Source organism: Pelodiscus sinensis, chromosome 3 (assembly GCF_052426305.1).
Source record: "Pelodiscus sinensis isolate ZL-2025 chromosome 3, ASM5242630v1, whole genome shotgun sequence".
NCBI classification, from domain to species: Eukaryota; Metazoa; Chordata; order Testudines; family Trionychidae; genus Pelodiscus; species Pelodiscus sinensis.
The window spans coordinates 115,884,013-115,890,134 of NC_143054.1; positions in this window are offsets into that span (position 1 = coordinate 115,884,013).

Genomic DNA, 6,122 nt, shown 5'->3' on the forward strand with positions numbered 1-6,122 from the left:
GCCATGCAACCCCGGGAGACAGCATTGGAGCACCCCTAGGCTCCTGCTCACAGGCTCTGGGGAGGCCGCCCACACTTCTGACCCCTAGGGAGGATGCCCTCCCACCACGAGCCACTGCTGGAAGGAGTCTGGGGACAAGGACACACACATGACTCTGGAGTGCCACACACGGCACATGGGCATGCCTGCACATTCAAGGCAGCACTGTCTAGGAGCTCCTGACCTACCCCAGCACCAATTCCAGTCCCTGCTCCTGCTCCAGTCCCAGTCCCTGCACCAGTCCCTGCTCCTCCTCCCATGCCAACCCCCGCTCCAGCCCTCTGTCCTGCCTATTCCTCTATCCTCCTTGTACTCTCCACCTCCAAAGTTGCAGAGGTCCTCACACACAAGGCAGAGGAAGCACCCACGCCATGCACCACTCTCAGCCCCAGCCCTGAGCCTGTCCTCCCCCCTCCAAGGATGTCAGCCCCCTCCCTTCTCCCCATTTTGAGGTTCTGAGCCTGCCTCTTTACTCCCCAATTACTTCTACCCCAAATAAATCACCACAAAGTCCTCATTTTCTGCCTGCACCATCTCCAAATCAAGTATAGATTCTGCATCTATTGCTACTGTTGGCATTTCTATGTCTTGATTAATGACCTTCTCATTTTGAGGCAATGGCACTGAAATGTCATTTGTGGGTGTGGTGCTTTAGCGTCTACCAGTTGCTCCTGCACCCAACCTAAATTCCTCTAATAACTGGTGCATTATTATGAATATGAACACAGGGCAATTGCCAGATTAGATATAAAGTTTATTAATAAACTTTTAATTCTAGTTGTTTATCACAAAAAAGCCTTTAAAGGTGAATCTAAAACTGGATGAAGAGGTATTTTACAGCTGAGCCTGATACGATTATTGTATACTAAGGACACACAAGAAAAAACAGGACTATGAAAATCTCCTATGCAGAGATAAACATCTAATTTAAAGGTTAAACTCACCCTTAGACCAAGCAAAATCACTTTACAGTAAGGGTGTCTAGACTACAGGTTTTGTCGACAAAACTATACCTGCATCTATACTACCGCCGAGTTCTGTCAACATAACGTTGACAGAACTCGGCAGTTTTGTCAACGGCGGTAAACCTCATTCTACGAGGAATAACGCCTTTTGTCGACAGAGTTCTGTCGACAGAAGGCATTATTGCATCTACACTGTCCTTTGCGTCTACGCTCTCATGTTGACAAAGCGGCTTGCTTTGTCAACAGAACTGGATGTAATCTAGACACTCTTTGTCGACAGAAGCTTTGTCGACAGTGTCTGTTGACAAAGCTTCTGTCAACAAAAGCGTGTAGTCTAGATGTACCCTAACAAAATTAATTACAACTTTACAACTGTAACTTAATTATGACTGTAAACAGTGTTTCATAATGTAGAATGACCAGGGCTCGCCAAGTGGCGGTGAGCACTGCTCGCCAGCCATGCAGTTCGGCACACTGCGCATGCGCAGCCACAAGCGAGTAGATTACACTAATTGTCGAGCCCTGAGAATGACTAATCATAGAAGCTATTCCAGTCTCCTGTCACGCAGATGAATACTAGGATGTGACTGAAAAATTAGCAAAGGCCCGAGGTCCTACAGGATATGTCTACACTGCAAGCCAAAAATCAAATTAAGATATACAACTTCAGCTATGTCAGTTGTGTAGCTTAAGTTGAAATAGCTTATTTTGGCTTTCGGTGCAATCTACACAGCAGTAAGTTGAAGGAAGAACACTCTTCCTTCGACTTCCCTTACTCCTCGTGAAATTAGGGTTATCAGGAGTCGTATTAAACAGTCCTTCAGCTCAACGTTATGTCAAAATAAATTGCAGTGTAGACACACACTTTGTTATTTCTAAATAATATCAGTTATTCTGAAATAACATTATTGTGTAGACATACCCAATTAAATCAATGTTGGTAGGTATATATAGCTTCTTTTGTTGTCTCTGTTATAACTGCAAGGTGTATAATAAATGGAAATGACCGGGTAGAAAAATGTCAAAATTTGAGGCCCCTTTGTCTCCTTAGGCCCGGGCCAAATAGCCTTCCTGGCCCCCTCCTCTGATAGGACCTGGCCTCAGCCCTTCCTGCCTCAGCCTGAGCCCTCCACCACTCACTCTGCCACCGTGCTTCCTGGCACCTCAGCCTGAGCTCCTGCCACGGGGCTTCCCACCACCTCAGGCTGAACCCTCACTGTTCATCTCCCCACCTCAATGCTTCAGCCTCATTCTGAGCCCTCCCACCTCATGGCTTTCTACCTCAGCCTTACACTCAGGTTTTTCTGCCTCCCACATGAGCACTTCCTGCCTTTGCCTGGGCCCCTCCAACATCAGCACTTCCCACCTCAGACTCTGTACCTCACCTCAGCCCTTCTTGTCTCAGCCTGAGCCTCCCACCTCAGTGCTTCCCATCTTAGACAGAGCCCCCCAGGGCTTCCTGCCTCAGCCTGAGCCCCCCCACCTCAGTTCTTCCTGTCAGCCTGAGACCCCACAGCTCAGCATTTTCCACTTTAGCCTGAGCCCCCCATCTCAGAGCTTCCATCTCAGCCTGAGCATCCGCTATCCAGGCATGAGCTCAGCACTTTCCACAACCTCATTCTGAATCTCTGCTTCTTACCTTCCACCTCAGCACTTCCCACATCAGTCAAAGCCTATTCAGTGTTTCTTGCCTCAGTGCTTCCCATCTCAACCTGAGCCACCCCCCATACCAACGCTTCCCACCTCACCTTGAGCTGCTCTCACTTCAGCCCTTCTCACCTCAGCCTGAACCCGCACTCAGCGTTTTATGCCTCAGCCTGAGCCCCCCTCAACTACCCCAGTGCTGTGCTTCCTGCCTCAGCTTCTGCCGATCCACTTCAGCGCTTCCCGTGTCAGCCTGACCCCCTCACCTCAGCATTTCCCAACTCAGCCTTGCCCCCTCATGTCAGTTCTTACCACCTCAGCCTGTGCCCCCACCTAACTCTTTCCTGCCTCAGCCTGAGCCTTCCCTCCGCAGCACTTCCCACCTGAGCCTAAGCCCAAGCCCCCCCTCCTCATTGTTTCTCATCTCAGCCTGATGCCCCCCTATGGCGGGGCCGCCCCGCCACTCCCGGAGCCGGCCGCAACACGGGCTCGCCCCGATCGCCGAGAGGCGCGGTTCGGGACGGCCGGCAGGCGCCGCCCGGGGAAGCGGCGTCTGTCCAGCCCTGCGCGGGGCCTGACGTCACCCCCGCACCGGGGTCAGGCGGCGCGCACAGAGTACGTGGGGGGGAGATGTCATCCCCCTGCGTCGGGCGGGAGATTTAAAACCCTGGCCGCCCGCCCAGGAAGGGGGAGGCGAGCAGGGAGATCGGAAGACCCACGAAGGGCCGTGGGGGCCTGGATACTGGCGACCCTGGGTGAGGTAAAACCCAGGGGGCCAGCGAGGACGGACAAGGGACTTGGGAAAGAGGGAGAAGTGACCCAGAGCGGGGCCGCGGAACCCGAGAGCGGGGGAGTTTAGGGTTCGCAACCCCCCCCTGTTACTAGCTAGGACGAGCGTCCTGGCTTTAGGGCCCTGGGTCGGGGTCCGGAGTGAGGGCGGGGGCGGGCCCGGACCCCCTCCCTCTCACCCTTTCCCAAAAGGGTGGTCATTGGAGCCACGGTCGCGTTATGCGGGATAGGCATAGTGCGGCAAGCGTAGCAGGATTAAAAGCCTTTAATTAGAAAACCTAGCGCGTCCGGCGTCAACCCGGTGAGGAAGGGGGGAAGCCCCCCCTTTTCCCCCCCTTTCCCCGGGCGGGTGCGTAACACCCCCACAACAGCATTTTCTGCCTCAGCCTGAGCCCCCCACTTCAGCCTTTCCCATCTCACCCTGATCTGCCAGTCACTGCTCACTTCAGCACTTCCTACCACCTCAGCCTGAGCTGCTGCTACTCATCCTGTGCCTCAGAACTTTCTGCCTCATCCTGAGCACCTCAAAGCTTCCCACCTCAGCTTGTGCCTCATTTTTCATCCTTCTTCAGCATTTCCCATCTCAGGCAGAGCACTATCATTCACTCCATCTCAGTACTTCCTGCCTCCGACACAGTCCGATACTGATGCCTCAGCAAAAGCCCCCATTTCTCATGCCCTGCCTCAGCACTTCCCATCTCAGTCTGAGCTTCCAGCACATTCCCTGCATCACTGCTCCACACCTAAGCCTTTTCCCCCTTCCTCATCTCCTTCCTCAGTCTGAGACCCTGTGTCTCAGCATTTCCTTCCCCTCTCATTCAAGCTTCCCCGCATTACCAATTTCAAGAGACCCACAATAAGTTGGACCAAAAATATTACAAAATTCTTTTTTAAAAACCCCCACAGACTATTGTGTTCATTTTCCCATCTTCTGACTTTTGAATTCCATGTCTGTCCCTCTGAATCGCCACAGAGTGCCCAGCTGATCCTGGGTTCTGGGGAAGTGCTACGGGGAGCCAAGGATCAACTGGGGAGTCCCCAGCTAAACCAGTGCCACAGAGGCCCCTTTGAATGGTGCACAGGTGGCATTTTAAAGGCACAGCCCCCGCATAGCTGATCTGCAGATCAGCTGTGCAGGGGCTGCCCCTTTGAAAAGCTGCCCAGGGGTTTCAAAGCAGCAGTGCCACTAAGCACTGCTGCCACTTTGAAGTACCCCAACCCCCCCTTGCTGTATCTGTTTTATAGAGGCAGCAAAGGGGGCGATATCAACTAGTCAAAATACTATTGGATAAGCATGGGGGGGGGGGAGTGGAGAAGAGCCCGGGTTGGCTGGGGAAGAGAGAGGAGGAGAGCCAGGGCGACCTTGACCCTGCCCCACCTCCCAGCGGCTGGAGGGAGAGCTGGGCAGCTTTGGCCTGGCTCCCCCTCCTGGCTGCTGGGAGGAGAGCTGAGACCAGTGCAGCCTTGGCCTGGCCCCTCCTGGTGGCCAAGGGGAGAACCGGCCTGGCATGGCCTTTGCAGGTCCTCCCTCCCACCCAACAGCCAGGGAGAGCACGGGGCTGGTGTGGGAGACGGAAGGGGGTAGAGCTAGGGCTGGCACAGCCTCGGCCCTCCCTGGTGGCTGGGGGAAGTGGGAGAAAGCCCCAGACAATGGGAGCAGAAGGGAAACCTCCCAACTGGGAGAGTGTTTCTTCTCTGCAGGCCAGATCACACAGTGAGGCTCGGGACTTTCTCTCCCTGGTGCTCCAACCGTGTGGGGGAGGGAGGGTAAGGCTGGAGCACCAGTGCTGGCTCCCTGCTGCAGGAAGGAAGGGGGGCTGAGCTCGGGCTGTGGACTATTAGCGGTCTGTGGACTGCAGTTTGAGAACCACAGCTCCAAGGCCCAGTTTTGAGAAAAAACTTGGAAATTACACTAGTGCCTGGAGGCTTATTGGAGTGTCCCTTCAAATTTGGAGAATGTTACCTGTTGCCTTACAATTTCTGGTGCTCCCAGGAAGCCACTCTAAATCTCCCACAGCAGGTCATTACTTCAGGGAGCTGTTTCAGGAGCAGGGTAGGGTTGGTACCATAAAGCCAGTGCAAATGCAATGATATAATACAGTTCTGGAATGGATTGCAAACAGAATTGCATCCTAAATTGTGACATTTTATCACAAATCTCATAATATTTGGTGTTTGTTTAGCCTCACCCCTAGACTCAAGTGATTATATGAGAACGTCAGCTTTCATGGCAGGGCAGTCAGAGCCTAAAACCTTTATGGTAGTGGAGAAAAACTTTGAAAATGTAAACCTTAAAAGCTGAAGAAGCAGTCAAATTAAAAGGAACCAACATTTAGTATTTATGTTTTAAATCCTTGATTTTTAAACCAATCTCTCATCCCTTTTGAGGGCATGACTATTAATGCTGGAGTTGCCAATATGGCATAGGCACTCCACTATTCAAAACCTCAAAAACAGATGGCACAGGGACTGTGCCGCTGGTGGCTAGGCTGAAGGCCTGGCTTCAACCTAAACAGGTCCAACCCCCAGTGCAGCTTTTAGGAATGGTGTCAGCAAGGAGCAACCTCCCTGAGCCAGTTTTTCCTGTGCTGCAGATTGGCCCTGTGCTAGGACTACACCTGGGCGCCTCCTGCCCCAAGACAAAACACTTTTCCAAAAAAAAAAAACAAAAAACAGAAGAGAAGG